At 42.6% G+C, this 19496-nt stretch overlaps 1 pseudogene across 1 annotated transcript; it reads left to right on the top strand.

Moving 5' to 3' along the window:
- Positions 1–12439: 12439 nt before the first annotated feature.
- Positions 12440–16697, top strand: LOC308233557 (methyltransferase-like protein 25B; annotated as a pseudogene). Its single transcript has 3 exons — positions 12440–13392; positions 13560–13582; positions 16243–16697. The product of its transcript is annotated as a methyltransferase-like protein 25B (transcript).
- Positions 16698–19496: the final 2799 nt, after the last annotated feature.

Below are 19496 nucleotides of genomic sequence, written 5' to 3'. Positions count from 1 at the left end.
CCTAGGGCAAAGGAAACTAAAGAGAAAATAAACAAATGGGACTACATCAAAATAAAAAGCTTCTGCACAGCAAAAGAAATCATCAACAAAATAAATGGGAGAACTGTATGGAAGAACATATTTGTCACTGATACATCTCAAAAAATTAAAAATGGAACTCCCATTTGATCTAGTAATCCCACTTCTAGGACTATATCCAAAGAAAATAGAAACACCAATCAGAAAGGATATATGCAACCCTATGTTCATAGAAGCACAATTTACAATAGCTAAGATCTGAAACAGTCCAAGTGCCCAATAGTAGATGAGTGGATAAAATGCTGTGGTACATTTATACCATGGAATACTACGCAGCAGTAAAAAAAAAGAAGAATCTCTTACCCTTTGAGACAGCATGGAAGGACCTGGAGAGTATCATGCTAAGTGAAATAAGTTACCCAGAGAAAGACAAGTATCACATGATCTCACTGACATGTGGAATCTAATGAACAAAATAAACTGATGAACAAAATAGATCCTGAGACATAGAAGCATGAAGAGACTGTAGAACCTCACAGGGAAGGTGGGGGTGGGTGGGTGGGAAGAGCTCAACCAAAGAACACAGACAATATGGTAGTAAAGGCCGGGGGCGGGGGGCAGGCTAAAAGAGGTCAATGGGGGGAAGGGGAAATATGTAATACTTTAAACAATAAATATTTAATTTTAAATAAAAGAATGTAAGGATATAAGGTAGAGGACATGAGAAGCAGGAGGAGAGCTCTACATTGCCTTCGGAAGGAGACCTCTGCTCACAGTCATCACCATGGGGCAGCGTAAGCCAGGCTGGGCCTTCAGCAGTTACATCCAGGTGGAGCTGTAGCACAGGTAGAGTGAGGACGAGGGTGAGGATATAGGTACCCAGACCACTCAGAACTTGATGCTCTCCAAACACACACACACACACACACACACACACACACACACACACACACATCTCCTAAGGGAGGTTCCTAGTAGGGGTCAAGGTCACCAATAGGGAAGGGGATGGTGGTGGTTCATGGTCAATGGCCGGACACTGGCTGGACACTGAGGTGATTTGTCCACCTGGAGGGGCACAAGCTGGAGCCTCAGATTCATCTCCTGCTCAGTGTGTGTAACCACCAAGATGTCTGATGCCTCTGAGGAATACGGGGTCACAGAGGAAAACAATGAAATAGCTAATGAGTACAACTCTTCTTAAAAAGGATAAGAAATTATAGCAGGCAAAACAATTAAAAAGCTAGACAGAAAAAAAAATAATTATAATAATGATTCTCTAAGAGATAAGGGAGGCTATTGGTGCATGAAGTGGGAACACACATTTATAAAGAAGAGGCTATTGGGAATTTCAGTGTGAAAAACATCATAGTTGAAATAACTCAATAGATGGGTTGGATAGAAGAATGGATTCAGCTAAAGAACAAATAGGCAAATTGTAAAATAGATTAATGTTAAATGGTATCATAAAGGGATAAGGAGTTGTAAAATATAACAATAATATACTCAGTGTTTCAGGGAAAAGAAAACCTTCACACCCAGGATTTATATCCAAGTCACCTATATTTAAATATAAGATCAAAATAAGGGTAGTACCAGGCAGGTGAGACCTCAGTATATTCCTTGTGGAAAACTCTTGGAGGAAGTACTCTGGCAAGAAGAAACATAAATTAAGGAGTATGCTGGGAAGTATATGGGTAAACAAGAAGAAAGTGGGAATCAAAAACAAGAGTGTGCCCACAACAATCTAGAACTAAGGTTTTTACACAAACCTAACATGGTGGGACAAGGTGAGAATCATGACAGTGAGAGGTACATGTTGAGGTCCATATTCAGGGGAAGAGAAAAACAGAGATTTATTTCAAAATTGAAGTAAAAAAGATCATCAGTGGTAAGGCAACCACCAGGAAAAAAAATTTTAAATAGAATGAATTACCTTCGATTAACCGGCTTTTATGAGGTTCATCTAGCAAGCCCATGTCAGTGGCGTGGGACAGCAGAGGTTTATTCTTGAGCCAGATGTGGGCTGCAGGCCAGCCAGTGCAAGTGTGTGTTACACACCTTCTCATCCCAGCTCCCAGATGAGAAAGTAGGTCTTATCTCAGCCTCAGGTTGAGAGAAAGGTGCAATAGAGGAACCACAAGATGCTAAAGCTTCTGCTCAGATCATGGACAGATTTTTTTATTTATTTGTCAAGCAAATCTCAGGCCATTCCTTACATTCATGAGGTCAAAAGTATAATCAGCTCACAGGGAAATGCTGCAAGTTACGCCACAAAGGGCAGAATGCATAATCCTCTGTGAGGAATATAGTAACATCTTTGAAGCCAGGAAAAGAAAACTTACTCAAGTTAATGAAAGGCATAAAAGGGAGGGGTAGAAATTATAAAGACATGACATAAAATAACAGAAAGTGTATTAAAATAAATAAATAAAAATCATAACAAAGAAGGAATCATATATGCAGTGAATTTCCTTAAAGAGCAAAACGCAGTAATGTATTTTCTGTAAGACATATATTTAAACAAAATTTAGCTTTCCAGTCTGAATAAAATAGTGTAGACCCATTTCTCTGTTCCTCCCCGACCAAATGCAACTAAAACTCTGGAAATGGTGCCAGATGCAACCAAAGGAAAACTGAAATGAGTCAAGAAGGCAAACTGGTTTGTGGCCCCGAAACCAGAGGAGCAGGCAGCAGGGCATCTTATGTCTCCTGTCCAACAGAAGAAGGTACCCAGACCCACCATCACCTACACTCTAACCAGCAAGAGAGAGCAGCCTGCTAGGCTCATTCCTTCCCCCAATCAAACAGGAGTTCCTCTGACAACATCAGGTCACTCCAGCACCACCAGCAGGGTGATGGGTGGGGAGTCAGCCCAATAATAAGCAGTCTGGGAAAGTATTCTTTCCTGCTGGCCTGAGCTCCCCCCACCCCACTGAGAGGCATCCTGGGTCCAGCCTGGGAAATCCTTCCACCCCCTCAGGCAGCAGGAGCCTGGACCAGATGCACCGAGCAGACCAAAATAACCAGGAAAGGTTCTGAAAACCTTACTCCATTGCAATAACCACCCACAAATGTAGGCCAGGATCTGTGTGCTGAAAAACAGGGTGACTACCTGCTCAGTTTAAAGAGTTTAAAGAGAAGTCTGCATCCTATAACATATAAAATGTCTAGGAAACAGTTCAAAAACACCTGCCATAACAAGATTTAAAAATTACAACTCAAATGAGAAAAGGCAATCAACTAATACTAACACTAAGATGAATCAAATGTTGGCATTATCTGACAGGATCATTTTTAAAGAAGCTATAATAAAAATGCTTCAATTATTAATTACAAATTCTTTTGAAACAAATGAAAAAAAAATAGAAAATTTTAGCAAAGATTGAAGTGATGAAAATAAAAAGAACCAATTGGCATTATAGAATAAAACCATGCAATAACAGAAATTTTGTTTTTAAAACCTCACTGGATATGCTCAATAGTATAGTAGAGATGACAGAAGATAAAATCCGTAAACTTGAGGACAAAATAACAGATTTCACCAAGTCTGAAAAACAGAGAGAAATATAATTTGAAAAAAGTGAACAGAGCCTCAGGGGTAATACAAAAGATTTAACATTCACATAATCAGAGTCCCAAAATAAGATGAGGAAGAGAGTGGAGCTGTAACAGTATTCAAAAAAAAAGTAATAATAATAATGGCTAAAAACTCTTCAAACAAGTATAGCCAAAGTTACAAACCCATAGACTCAAGAAGCTGAGCATACCCCAAACAGAATAAACTCAACGAAACTTATGCCAAGAAACTTCATAATTAAACTTCTGAAAACCGAAGACATACTTAAAATCTTGAAAGCAGCCAGAGAGAAATGACACATTGCCCATATGGAAACACCAGCTTCAACTAAAGCAGACTTTTCATGTGAATGCATGGAGGCCAGAGGGGTGTCTAGCGCTGAAAGAAAAGACCTACCAAGTGCAAAGTCTATATCCAGGGAAAACTATCCTTCAGGGATGAAGGGAAAATAAATACACACACAAAGGAAAACAAAACGAATTTGTTGCTACCACACTCCAGACCCACACTTAGAGATTAACTAAAGAAACGTCTTTATACAGAAACTTACAAAAGAAAGAATCTTGGAGTATCAGGAAGGAAGGAAGAACAAGGGTGGGGGTGGGGGGTGCAGAAATATTGGTACATACAAAAGATTATTCTTTCCTCATGAGTTTTATAAATCACATTTGATGCTCAAAATTATCACACCATCTGATATTTGAGCTCCTGAAATTTGGAGAATTCATGCAAACATTTAACACCATTTTTACAGTGTCTTCCAAACACAGAAGAGGGGAGACTTCTGACTCATTTTATGATGCCAGTATTGCCCTGACAACAAAACCGGACAAAGACAGTACAACAAAGGAAAACTACAGACCAGTATCTCTCATGAACTCAGATGAAAAAAAATCCTCAACAAAATGGCAAACTGAATCCAACAATGTATAAAAAGAATTATACATCATGACAGTGAAATATATTCATGACAAGGTTGGTTCAACATCAAAAATCAATGTAGTCCACCATATCAATAACCTAGCAAAGAAAAAATCAAAATCATTTGATTCTATCAATTGATGCAGAAAAAGCATTTGACTAAGGCCAACACCCATTTATTATAAAAATTCTCCACAATTTAGAAATAGAGGGCAATTGCCTCAACTTGATAATGAGCATCTACAAAGAACCTTCAGCTGGCATCACACTAATGGATGACTGGACGCTTTTCTCCTAAGAGAGGAATAAGGAAAGATGTCCACGATCATTACTCTTATTCATCATAATATTGTATTTTCCAGCCACTGCAATTAGGCAAGATCAAGAAAGAAGCAAAAAGCACACTGATTTAAAAGAAATAAAGAAAAGCCCAAGGAATCTATAGAAAAAAGATTCCTAGAACTAATAAGTGAGTTCAGCAAGATTTCAGGATAAAAGATAAAACACACAAAAATCAATCACATTTCTATACACTAACAATGAGCATGCAGAAACATAAATTAAAAGCACAACCATTTACAATCATCCAAAGAAAATGAAATATTTAGGTATAAACTTAACAAAAGATGCACATGATACACATCCTGAAAATGACAAAATGCTGATGAAATAAATCAAATAAGACCCAATAACTGGAAAGATATACCATGTTCAGAGATTGGAAGATTCAACATATTAAAGATACCAATTCTCCCCAAACTGATCTGTAGGTTTAATGCAATTCCTATCAAAATCCCAACATAGAACCAGTGTGTGTGTGTGTGTGTGTGTGTGTGTGTGAGAGAGAGAGAGAGAGAGAGAGAGAGAGAGAGATTAATTTGAGTGTGGATGCTGGAAAGCCCTAAGAGCTTCAGTTAGAAAGCTAGAAATTCAGCCCTAACTGGTTTGGCTCAGTGGATAGAGTGTTGGCCTGGCTCAGTGGATAGAGTGTTGGCCTGTGGACTGAAGGGTGTCCGGTTCAATTCGGTCAAGGGCACATGTCTGGTTGTGGGCTCAATCCCCAGTAGGTGGCATGCAGGAGGCAGCAGATCAATGATTCTCTCTCATCACTGATGTTTCTATCTCTCTCTCCATCTCCCTTCCTCTCTGAAATCAATAAAGAAAATAAAAAGCTGGAAATTCAAAAGTATAGCTCTAGTCTGAGTCTGAGTCCAAAAACAAGAGAAGACTGATGTCCCAACTCGAGACCCTCCAGCAGAGAGAGAAAAACAATTCTCCCTCACTCAGTCTTCTTGTTCTAGTCAGCCCTTAAATGGATTGGATAAAGCCAATCTGCTTTACTCAGTCTAGGGATTCAAATGTTAATCTCATCCAAAACACCCACAATACAGACACACCCAGAATAATGTTTAATCCAATATCTGGGTACCCTGTGGCCCAGTCAAGGTGACACATAAAATGAATCATCACAGTAAACAAACTTATTCTAAACTGTATACAGAAAAGCACAGCCTTGAATAGCTAAAACAATTTTGACAAAGATGAATCAAGTGGGAGAAATCAGTCTGCATGATATTGAAACTTACTAGTAATCAGGACAAAGTGGTATTGGCAGAAGGATAAACACACAGATCAATGGAACGTAATAGATAACCCAGAAATAGACTGACACAAATATATTCAACTGGTTAACAAAGGAGCAAAAGCAATTCAGTGGAGGAAGTATAGCCTTCTTACCAAACGATGCAGGAGTAATTGGACATCCATAAGCAAAAAGTGAACCTTGAACTAAACTTTACACTTCAGACAGTAATTAACTCAAAATGGATTTACAGTGTAAAACTAGAACACTTCTAGAAAAAAATAAAAGTAGGAGAAAATCACCTGGTTCTGGGACTAGGTTAAAGAGTTCTTAGATTTTATATCAAAAGCACAGTCCATAAAAGGAAAATATGATAAATTGGACTACCTAAATATGAAAACATTTTCTCTGTGGAAGTCTATGTGACGATCATGAAAAGACAAGCTACAGACAGAGGAATATTTATAAACCACATATCCAACAAATGACAAGTAAAGAACTCCCAAAACAGAAAATACACATGCGTGCACACATGCACACACATGCAGGATTAGAAAGTGAGCAAATGACATGAACAAACATTCACTAAAGAGGCCAACAGATGGTAAATACTCACATGAAAACATGTTCAGAATTATTAGCCGTCACAAAAATGCAAATTAAAACCACAATCAGATATCACTATACACCACTCATAATGACTAAAATAAAAAACCAGAGCACCACAAGTGCTGGCAAAGATGTGGATCCCTCATACGCTGCTGGTGGGAATGTAACCATCTCCTATGAGACTAAACTTGCGTACAACCCTGAAATTCTACTCTTGGGCATTTAGTCCAGAGAAATAAAAATTTATGTTCACACAAAAACATGTGCATGAATGGTCATAGCAGCTTTTATTGTCATAGCCAAACACTGGAATCCGTTCAGCTGTCCTTGAATAGATGGGTGGTTAAACAAACTCAGTGCACACATATCATGAAACAGTGCTCAGCAATGAACCATGAATACAGCAACAGCTTGGGTAAATCTCCAGGAAATTATACAAAGTGAAAAAAAGTCAATCCCAAAATATTTACATATATATGATTCATTTATATAACATGTTTTCGGTGACAGCTTAGCATTTGCAGGGATAAAGGATGCCGGGGGAGGGAGAGTGGAGATAGATGTGGTTACAGAAGGGCAACAAAGTGATAGAACTCTTCAGCATCTTGACTGTAGTCATGGATACACAAACCTGCATACATGATGGATTTATAAATAACTAAACATTTGTAAAGAACTCACATTGATGTTTCTCTTCCCCTCTCTCTCTCTCTCTCTCTCTCTCTCGCTCTCTCTCGCTCTCTCTCTCTCTCTCTCCCCATACACAAAGAATGAACTGCATGCTCACACACATGCATGCACACACAGAGACACAAATAAGTATGAGTAAAACTAAAAAAATCTGAATAAGGAGTAAGATTGGTGGATTGCATCGATGTCAATATGTTGGTTGTGATAGTATAAGATAGTTTTGCAAAATGTTACCAATAGGGGAAACTGGTTAAAGTGTATATAGGATCTCTCCGTATTATCCTATATAATAAAAGCCTAACATGCAAATCAACCAAACGGCGGAACAACTGGCAGAACGACCGGTCACTATGATGCACACTGACAATCAGGGGGCAGACACTCAATGCAGGAGCTGCCCCCAGCCCACAGGCCCCAGGCCAGCCAAGGCAGGTGACAGCACCCACCCCACCGATTGCCCCACCGGTCGCCCCACAGAGGGAGGCAACTGGTGGTGGCGGGGCAATCAGGGGACAGGGCCAGCCGGCGAGCAGGCTGGTGCTGCCCCCCTCCCCTGATCACCCCACCAATTCCCCCACAGAGGCAGGTGACCGGCTGCAGCAGCAGCAGGAAGGAGGGCCAGCAAGCGGGCAGTGCCAGGCTGGCCAAGGCAGGTGCCAGTGGGGGCCCCCTGATTGCCCCACTGGTCACCCCACAGATCGTCCCTGATTGCCAGCCAGACTTGGGACCCTACCCATGCACAAATTTCATGAACTGGGCCTCTAGTTTCTTATAATACATGTGAATCTACAATTATCTCCATAAAATTTCAATTGAAAAAAAGCAAAATCTACAGAAAATTTAAAAATAAAAAGATCATATGGCATAGATGGATAAGTGCCAATTACATTCATTCTTCCCTTCTTCAATATGATACAACAATTTTTGGCTAAACATGTGGCTTCCTGGAATAAAGACTACACTTCCTAACCTCCCTTGCTATAGGAGTGGCCTGGGATGAAGTCCCAACCATGGAATGTAAATGGTAATAATGTGTTCAACTTCCAGGAAATATTCTTAAAGAAAGGGGCATGCTCTTCTCCTTTTTCTTCTTCTTTCCTTCTTACCAAATCATGAGGACAAGAGGTATATGTTAGGGATTGTGGAAGGATAAGGTGGAAGGACACTAGGTCCCTAAGAACTTTTTTTTTTTAAATATATTTTATTGATTTTTTTACAGAGAGGAAGGGAGAGGGATAGAGAGTTAGAAACATTGATGAGAGAGAAACATCAATCAGCTGCCTCCTGCACACCCCCTACTGGGGATGTGCCCACAACCAAGGTACATGCTCTTGACCGGAATGGAACCTGTGACCCTTCAGTCCACAGGCCGACACTCTATCTGCTGAGCCAAACCAGTTAGGGCAGGTCCCTAAGAACTTTACGGGGCTGCCATAGTACCTCTTGTCTGGCTATGTTGAATTAAGAAGGAAAGAGAGAGGATCCAAGATGGCGGCGTAGGTAAACACCTAAACTGCTGCCTCGCACAACAATTTCAAAACTACAACTCAAAGACAAAACGACTATCACCCAGAACCACAGGAAAGCTGGCTGAGTGGAAGTTCTACAACTAGAAGGAAAGAGCAAACAGCATTGAGAGGTGCACAAGTGCTGAAAAGCTGAGGTACGGAGGTGCGAATCAGGCTGGCAGAGGGCGACTGGGAGCGCTGCTTTTTTCAACCCGAAGGGAGACAAGCTCCCAATTACTCCAAACTCCAGTTTCTGGGAAGATGCGGGGGACCCAAACTCCTACGGGGAGAAGCTGGACTGTCTGCCGTGGGGTCGGAAAGTGAGGGAGGCTTGCTTGCAGGGCTGCCCCCAGGAATAATTATTTACTGTGCTGGGGCACGGGATGTGGGGACACAGTCGGAGACGCAGAGCCGGCTTACTGGCAGCCATCGCTGTTTGCCACGCCCTAGCCTAGTGACGCCCTGAGACCCCACCCTGCACAATCTACAAACCCACCCAAGCTCCAAGCAGCGGCTTTAGCATATGAATGACCTGCCCTATCGCAGCTTAATCTAGCAAACTTGCAGCCCGGGTCAGACAGCTCCAAAACCTCCAAACCCCAAGCAAAGAGGAGAAAACTGTAGTTCTCGCTGTAGCGCCTGCTGGGTGGCCTCAGACAGTAGCTGACCTGCACCCCATTAGAGATCCAGAAGCCAGTGTACCTAGTGGTCAGTGTGAGACACCAGATTTCAACTCCTCACATCCATAAGTGACACATTCAAGAGGCAGACTCAGTGAGCACCAAAGCCCCACTGAAACAAGTCCTGCACCATAAGCATGTCTCCAGCACAGCAGTTCTTCCATTATAGACACAGCGGGTCCTCTCAGCCAACTGGCCTGGAGGTCAATTCCTCCCAGTGTACCAACAGCAATCAAGGCTTAACTACACCAAGACTTTGCACTCAGCCCACAAAGGGGTGTACCAAAGGCGTCCACCTCAAGTGATTGGAGAGGCTGAGCTACTGGCCCCTATAGGTCACCTACCACACAAAGCCACTCCATCAACACAGGGAAGCAGCAAAATGTGGAGACAGAGAAACATGTCACGAATGAAAGAAATGGAGGAAAGCAAACTACTGGACGACATAGAGTTCAGAACCACATTTATAAGGTTACTCAAGAATCTTCTAAAAACCGCTGAGGAACTTAGTGAGACCTTTAAGGATCTTAATGAGAATGCCAAAAAAATGGAAAAGGACCAGTCAGAAATTAAGCATACACTGTCTGAAATAAAGAATATACAGAAACTCAACTGTAGATCAACGTACCCCAAGAATCAAACCAAAGATCTGAAATATGAAGAAACAAAAAACACCCAACCAGAAAAACAAAAAGAAAAAAGAATCCAAAAATATGAAGATAGTGTAAGGAGCCTCTGGGACAACTTTAAGCATACCTACATCTGAATTTTTAAGGTGCCAGAAGAAGAGAGCAAAATATTGAAAACCTATTAGAAGAAATAATGACAGAAAACTTTCCCTACCTCGTGAAAGAAATAGACTTACAAGTTCAGGAAGCACACAGAACCCCATACAAGAGGAATCCAAAGAGGACCACACCAAGACACATCATAATTAAAATGCCAAGGGCAAAAGACAAAGAGAGAATCTTGAAAGCAGCAAGAGAAAAACGGTTAGTTACCTACAAGGGAGCACCCATATGACTGTCAGCTGATTTCTCAGCAGAAACTATGCAGGCCAGAAGGGAGTGGCAAGAAATATTCAAAGTGATGAATAGCAAGAACCTACAACCAAGATTACTCTACCCAGCAAAGCTATCATTCAGAGTTGAAGGTCAGATAAAAAAGCCAGAGACAAGAAAAAGCTAAAGGAGTTCATCACCACCAAACCAGGATTACATGAAATGCTGAAGGGTATTCTTTAAGAAGAGGAAGAAGAAGAAAAATGTAAAGATAAAAATTATGAACAACAAAATGACATCAAATACATACCTACCAACAAGTGAATCTAAAAATCAAGTGAATACAAAATCTGAAGAACAGAATGGACTGGTGAATATAATAGAATCAGGGATATAGAAAGGGAGTGGACTGACAATTCTCAGGGGGAAGGGACTGTGAGGGGTGCGGGAAGAGATAGGACAAAAATCTTACACCTATGGATGAAGACAGTGGCGGGGGGAAAGGGCATGGGGTGGGGTGGGGAATCAGGTGGAGGGGAGCTATGGGGGGAAAAAAAGAGGAACACCTGTAATAATCTGAACAATAAAGATTTATTTATAAAAAAAAAAAAAGAAGGAAAAAAAAACTGCTCTGGCTGGTGTTTCTCAATGGTTAGAGCAGGCATCTTCAAACTACGGCCCGTGGGCCACATGCGGCCCGCTGAGGACATTTATCCGGCCCGCCGGGTGCCGCTGCTTGTCCTGCTTAGCTGCCGACTCGTCCCGGGCCCGCAGTGTGCATAGGAATTTGTTCATAGTTGTTTTTTTAAGCTATAGTCCGGCCCTCCAACGGTCTGAGGGACAGTGAACTGGCCCCTGTTTAAAAAGTTTGAGGACCCCTGGGTTAGAGCATCAGCCTACATACTGAAGGGTCGAGGGTTCAATTCCCCGTCAAGGGCACGTACCTAGGTTGCAGGTTTGATGCCCTGCCCTGGTTGGTTGGGGCATGTGCAGGGGGCAACTGATCAATGTGTCACTCTCATATCAATATTTCTCTCTCTCTCTCTCTCTCTCTCTCTCTCTCTCTCTCTCTTTCTCTCTCTCTCTCCCCACCCCCATACTCTTCCTCCCTTCCACTCTCTCTAAAAAATCAATGGAAAAAATATCCTTAGATGAGGATTAACAAAAAAAAAAGAAGAAGAAATAAACTATCATATTTAAGCAGCACCAACCCTAGGCTTCTTCGGGACTTCAATGAAATAAACTTCTACCTTGTTTGGGACACTGATATTTTGGGTTTTCGTTAACTACCTAACAATACAAACAGAAAAGATGTTCCATGGAAAAATAAACCACAGTTTTATTTTTAGGCCAGGCCAAAAAGAAAACTACAAGGGACAAAGAAGAACGTTATAAACTATAAAGAACAATAGATCAGGAAGACCCAAGGACCATGGGATAATGAATATATGCGTGTTTAATAACAGAAACTCAAAGACTATCAAGCAACAACTAATACTATGGGGGAATAGAGATACATCAAAAACTATACTTAAATAATTTCACATACCCTCTCAGAGATTTACATATTAAGAAGACAAAATAAGCAGGTAGATCTGAATCATACAATTGATACCTTGAACTAAGATAGAATAAGGATTTACAACCAAAGCATGAGGAGTGTATATTATTTTTAGCTCACCTGGGGACATTTTTTAAAAGCCTACTATGGAGCATCTTGGGCCAATGCAGAGTGCTTTCTTCTCGTCCCGCCTGCAGAGCTGAGCCCCAGCCAGGGTCCTGGATCCACGTGGTGCTGACCCTGCTTCCCTCCTCACCACGTTCTCGCTCCAGGCACCACCGACTGAACCCCAATGCCAGGCGTTTCCCCCAGGGCCTCTCTCCTGAGGAGAAGAGGCAGCTAGCTGTGGATCTCACCTGTGTCCTGTCTCTACTGTTCCATCCGGATGCCTATATCATCGAATTTTTTACAGACAACCTGTGGGGCACACTCCCTTGCTCATGGCAGGAAGCATTGGACGAACTGAACCCACCACAGCTGGCCACACAGCTGCTGGGGATGCCTGGGGAAGGGGAAGTGGTCAGGTACAGGTCAGTGTGGCCACTCACCCTGCTGGCCCTGAAGTCCACAGCCTATGCCTTGGCCTTTACCCACACGCCCTCAGAGTTTCGGGAGAACCCCAGCCAGAGCTGCTGACTTAAAGCTCCATTCCGAAAACATGTCAGGCCCAAGAAGCAGCATGAGATCCGGCAGCTGGGAGAGCTGGTGAAAAGGCTGAGTGACCGCACAGGCTGCACCCAGGTTGTGCATGTAGGCTCAGGCCAGGGCCATCTCCTCTGCTTCATGTCTCTGGGGCTAAGGCTGAAGGTGAAGAGCATCGAAGGGGATCAGAGACTGGTGGAGAGAGCCCAGCATCTGGGCCAGGAGCTCCTGCAGGCTCTGGAAAAAAGAGCAGAAGAGGAACCCACAGCTGGTACAAATTCACTCTCACTGCTCCCACATCATGTGGTTCAGTGGGCAGACCCCAGGACCCTGTGTGAGGAGGTTCTGTTTCCGCTGGAGACCTCACCTCGGGGTGAGGCCCGCTTGCTGCTGACAGGGCTCCATGCCTATGGGGACCTGAGTGTCACCTTGCTGAGGCATTTCTCCTCCTGCTCTGAGGTGGTGGCCCTGGCCTCAGTGGGCTGCTCCTACATGAAGTTGAGTGACCCTGGTGGCTACACACTGAGTCAGTGGGTGGCTGCGCTGCCTGGCTATGAACTGTCCTACAGGCTGCGGGAGGGGCCCACTATGCCCTAGAGGAATGTGCCTAGAGCAGCGGTTCTCAACCTGTGGGTCACGACCCCTTTGGGGGTCGAACGACCTTTTCAAAGGGATTACCTAAGACCATTGGAAAGCACATATTTCCTATGGTCTTAGGAACCGAGACACCACTCCTCTATCCGGCTCCAAGCAGGTCCGCCTACATGCAGATACACCCACATACGAGTACCCGGCAAGATGACATCATCGCGCCCACCCCATCACTTACACCCCATACAAATACAGGTATATGTGACGGGGTTGGCGCCATAATGTACTTATGTGGACCAGTCACACATGTGTAGAGAGAAGCTACTGTGTAGAGAGCAGCTACTGTGTAGAAAGCAGCTGCTGTGTTGAAAGCAGCAGTATTGGAGGTAAAACGACACTTCGTGAATTATAATTACTGGGTAATGTAAAATTATGTACTGTAAAATCAACTACTGAAAAAAAAAAAAAATCTGTACCATGGGAACTTAATCTGGATGCTGATCGGTCTTTTTATATTCAGCTGTGGTTATGTGAATACTGCCCCCTTGTGGTAGTAAAAAAAAAAACAACACAGAATGGTAAATCATAGGAAACTTTAATGAACTGTATTGACTGAACTATGCCATGTATCATCTTTTGTATTATTAAAGCTATTGTTATATATTATTTTCATTAGCAAACCATCCCATGACAATGGATCCTGTAGAGAAGAACGTTAAGAAAAGAAAATATAGTGAGGATTTTTTACAGTATGGTTTTATCTCAATAATTACAGCAGGAATTGAGAAACCACAATGTGTTATTTGCTGTGAAGTTCTATCAGCCGAATCTATGAAGCCGAACAAACTAAAACCCCATTTTGATAGCAAGCATCCGAGCTTTGCCGACAAGGATACCAACTATTTTAGAAGCAAAGCTGATGGACTCAAGAAAGCCAGACTTGACACTGGTGGCAAGTACCACAAACAAAACGTAGCAGCCTTTGAAGCTTCATATTTGGTGGCACTCAGAATAGCCAGAGCTATGAAACCTCACACCATTGCTGAGGATTTACTGTTGCCAGCAGCCAAAGACATTGTTCGAGTTATGATCTGAGACGAATTTGTTACGAAATTGAGTGCAATTTCCTTATCTAACAACACTGTCCGCAGAAGAATAGATGACATGTCTGCTGATATTCTTGATCAAGTAATCCAGGAAATTAAATCTGCTCCACTTCCAATATTTAGCATCCAACTTGGTGAATCTACAGACGTTGCAAACTGTTCACAGTTACTGGTTTACGTGAGGTATATTAATGATGGCGACTTTAAAGATGAGTTTCTTTTTTGCAAACCTCTTGAAACGACAACTACTGCACGTGATGTATTTGACACAGTTGGTTCATCTCTGAAAGAGCATAAGATCTCTTGGGAAAAGTTTTGTGGTGTTTGCACAGATGGTGCTCCAGCTATGCTAGGATGTCGATCTGGATTTCAATGTTTGGTACTGAATGAGTCACTAAAAGTCATCGGAACTCACTGTATGATTCATCGGCAAATATTAGCAACAAAGACGCTGCCACAAAAGTTACAAGAAGTAATGAAAAACATCATAAATTATGTCAATTTTGTAAAGGCGAGCACTTTAAACAGTCGACTGTTTTCGCAACTGTGCAACAAGTTGGATGTGCCGAACAATGCTCTGCTATTTCACACTGAAGTGAGATGGTTGTTGAGAGGAAAAGTTTTAAAACGTGTTTTTGAGCTTCGTGATTAACTCAAAACATTTTTTAATCAGAAAGCAAGACCACAGTTCGAAGCACTTTTCAGCGATAAAAGTGAACTGCAGAAAATAGCTTAATTGGTTGACATCTTTGCCATCTTGAATGAGTTAAATTTATCACTGCAAAGGACCAAATGCAACATGCCTCAATTTGTCTGAAAAGATCCGATCATTGCAAATGAAACTTCAGCTTTGGCAAAAAAAAAATTGGATGAAAATAAAATTTACATGTTGCCTACCTTATCTGCTTTCTTTGAGGAACATGACATTGAACCAGACAAAAGGATTACGATGATGATTTCTGTGAAAGAACTCTTGCACATGCTTGTAGACGAAATTTCATCGTACTTTCCAAATCTATCTGACACCCCATTTGCACTTGCCAGAAGCCCATTCACAGTCAAAGTTGAAGATGTTCCTGAGACAGCACAAGAGGAGTTCATTGAACTTCTTAACAGCGATGCAGCGAGAACTGATTTCTCTACAATGCCAGTTACAAAATTCTGGGTCAAGTGTTTGCAGTCATATCCTGTTCTGTCTGAGACTGTGTTGCGCCTTCTTCTTCCATTTCCCACAACATATCTTTGTGAAACAGGGTTTTCCAGCTTGTTGGTTATCAAGCCTAAATACAGAAGTAGACTTGTTGTGGAAGATGATCTTCATTGCACTCTTGCAAAGACTGCCCCGAGAATTTCTGATCTGGTGAGAAAGAAGCAATCTCAACCTTCGCACTGACGTTGGCTTTTTACTCATACTGTCACAAAATGTAGCAATGTAGTTTACTGTTGTTATATTAAGACTGTTACCCATGCTACACCATGCTTCAATACAAAATTTCATTTATTTGTAATTAGAAATAAATATTTCACAATATATAATTACGTATTGTTTTTGTGATTAATCACTATGCTTTATGTTCAATTTGTAACCATGAAAATACATCCTGCATATCAGATATTTACATTAAGATTCATAACAGTAGCAAAATTACAGTTATGAAGTAGCAACAAAAATAATTTTATGGTTGGGGGTCACCACAACATGAGGAACTGTATTAAAGGGTCGCGGCATTAGGAAGGTTGAGAACGACTGGCCTAGAGGCTACAGAAAGCAGGCCCTGGCCTCCGAACCCACTGCTACCGGGCAGCACCAGAGATGGTCATCCGGCACGTCCAGCCCAAGCTCCGTCGGCCAGGCATTCAGGGGATCCCCAGGGTCCATGAGCTCAAGATTGAAGAATATGTGCAGCGGGGGCCATAGCAAGTGGGGCTGGATCCCCAGCTGCCACTGAATCTGGCTGCTCTGTAGGCCCACCAGGCCCAGGAGACCAGTGTGGTAGCTTTCTTCAGCCTGGCCCTATTGCTGGTCCCACTGGTGGAGACACTGATTCTACTGGACTGGCTGCTGTACCTTCAGGAGCAGGGCTTCCATTCTGAGTTCCTGCCCATCTTTGGCCTGAACTTCCTCCCAGAAACCTGGTTTTGGTGGCCACCAAGAGGCCCTTGGGTCAGGCCTTCTCTGTTCTGGAGACTGAAGATGCTGATGCACTCTGAGGAAAGGCGCATCTTGGACCTCATCTGAAACCACCCAGGTGCCACAGTGGGTGGCAGAGTCTGCGTTCCTCACCCAGAGAAGCAGCATCCTGCATCCTCCCTGGAATCATGGTGTCCCACAGACCTTCAGCTTCATACTTTCTCTCCCTCCATGTGTTATGTAATACTAGAGGCCCAGTGCACGAGATTCGTGCACTTGGTTGGGGGGGGGCCTTCAGCCCAGCCTATGCCCTCTCACAGTCTGGGAGCCCTCAGGGGATGTCCAACTGATGGCTTAGAGCTGCCACAGAAGTGGGAGAGGCTCCCGCCACCGCCGCTACACTCGCCAGCCGTGAGCTGTGAGCCTGGCTTCTGGCTGAACGGTGCTCCCCCTGTGGGAGCACACTGACCACCAGGGGGTAGCTCCTGCGTTGAGCATCTGCCCCCTGGTGGTCAGTGCGTGTCATAGTGACTGGTCATTCCACTGTTCAGTCTATTTGCATATTACCCTTTTATTATATAGGACTAGAGGCCCGGTGCACAAAATTCGTGCACGGGGTGGGGGGTGTCCCTCAGCCCAGCCTGCACCCTCTCCAATCTGGGACCCCTCGAGGGATGTCCGACTGCCCGTTTAGGCCTGATCCTGGTAGGCCCAGGACTCCACTCAAGGCTACAAAGTTTTAATTACAGAAGATAAATAAATTCCTGGTAGGATCGTGCCTAAACAGGCAGTCGGACATGCCTCACACAATCCAGGACTGCTGGCTCCCAGCTGCTCACCTGTCTGCCTTCCTGATTGCCCCTAACCACTTCTGCCTGCCAGCCTGATCATCCCCTAACCACTCCCCTGCCAGCCTGATTGATGCCTAACTGCTCTCCTGCCAGCCTGTTTGCCCCTAACTGTCCTCCCCTGTAGGCCTGGTCACCCCTAACTGCCCTCCCCTGTAGGCCTGGTCACCCCTAACTGCCCTCCCCTGCAGGCTTGATCACCCCCAACTGCCCTCCCTTGCAGGCCTGGTCCCTCCCAACTGCCCTCCCCTGCTGGCCATCTTGTGGTGGCCATCTTGTGTCCACATGGGGTAGCCATCTTTGACCACATGGGGGCAGCCATCTTGTGTGTTGGAGTGATGGTCAATTTGCATATTACTCTTTTATTAGATAGAATAGAGACCTAGTGCATGGGTGGGGGCCAGATGGTTTGCCCTGAAGGGTGTCCCAGATCAGGGTGGGGGTTCCCTTGGGGCATGGGGCAGCCTGGGCGAGGGGCATGTGGTGGTTTGCAGGCTGGCCACGCCCCCCGGCGACCCAAGCGGAGGCCCTGGTATCTGGGATTTATTTATCTTCTATAATTAAAACTTTGTAGCCTTGAATGGAGGCCTGGGCCTGCCAGGGTGTGTGGAAAGCTTGGCTTCCTCCATTGCCAGGGAAACCCAAGCCTCCTGCTCACTCCATGGCCGCAGCCATCTTGGTTGGGTTAATTTGCATATTCACTCCTGATTGGCTGGTGGGCATGGCTTGTGGGTGTAGCAGAGTGATGGTTAATTTGCATATTACTCTTTTATTAGATAGGATTATGTAAAAGCTTATTTTAACTTATTAAAAAATTAAAATCTTTTTTAAAAGCCTACTATGAACGAGGCTACAAAGGGTGATGATTCAACTATTTCTAAATACTGTAAACAGAATAGAAATTGATAACAAAAAGACAGGTTTTTATTAATCCCAAATGCATAGAAACTGAAAATCCATGCTACTTAATAACACTTGTATTAAAGAGGAAACCATAGGGAAAGTTACAAATTCCTTAGAACTAAATGACAATAAAAGCACTACATGTTAGAATGTATGGCACACATCTAAAGTAAGACTTATGGAAAATTAGTGACTTTAACTATATTTATCAGAAAACAAAAGACAGAAAAAACTGAGCAAAGTATTTGACACAGAATTTGGAAAAATAGTTACAGAGGAAACCCAAAGAAGAAAATAATAAAAGAAAAAGGGGGTAGAAATCAATAAAATCAATAAAAATGCATTAAATTAAAATATCACCTTATAGCAACTCCTAATGGATTAATTGATTTAGCTATTGCTCATCAATGGCTACTAAAACCAATAAAGGAGAGTCAACCAGGCATTTGCATTATGTTCCTCTTGAAGTAAGAACATAACTCACTTATAAAGTACAAAATGTGTATGCACATCTATCAATATAGGTAGACAGGTAGATGCAAATAGGTATAAATATATAGATTGAATTTAATCCCCATCTAGATCTAACTGCAAATTTGCAGAGAATTTAGTGAAACTCCATCATCTTCAAATTCAATTAAAGTCCAATCAAAATTCTATCAGACTTTTTTTTAGAAAGTTCACAAATTGATTCCAAAATTAATACATACAAAAATGAATATTCAAGGTCTACAAACAGCTAAATCAATTTTTAAAAAGAACAAAGAATGGTGATTTGTTATATTAGATATTGGGACATACAACAGAGCTATATAATTTTATAAAGTTTGGTTCTGACTCAAGAACAGACATACAAATCCAGTGGAACAGAAGAGAAAATACATAAATAGATGTGTGTATAGGAACTGGATACATTATAAAGATGGCACCACAAACTAGTGAGAAAGGGATAATTTATTTAGTTAATGGTTTGCCAAAAAAAATTACCATATAGCAGGATGGATTCCAAGTAGATTAAAGACCTAAAATTGAAAGGTAAAATACTAAACCTAATTTTAAAAAATGAATAAAACTCCCATTATGATCTTGGGCCGGGATGAACTTTATAAATAAAGCCCAATTAGCAAA

This window comes from Plecotus auritus (assembly GCF_963455305.1).
Source record: "Plecotus auritus genome assembly, chromosome: 9".
In the NCBI taxonomy this organism is placed as follows: domain Eukaryota; kingdom Metazoa; phylum Chordata; class Mammalia; order Chiroptera; family Vespertilionidae; genus Plecotus; species Plecotus auritus.
This window is presented reverse-complemented; position numbering and strand designations above follow the sequence as displayed.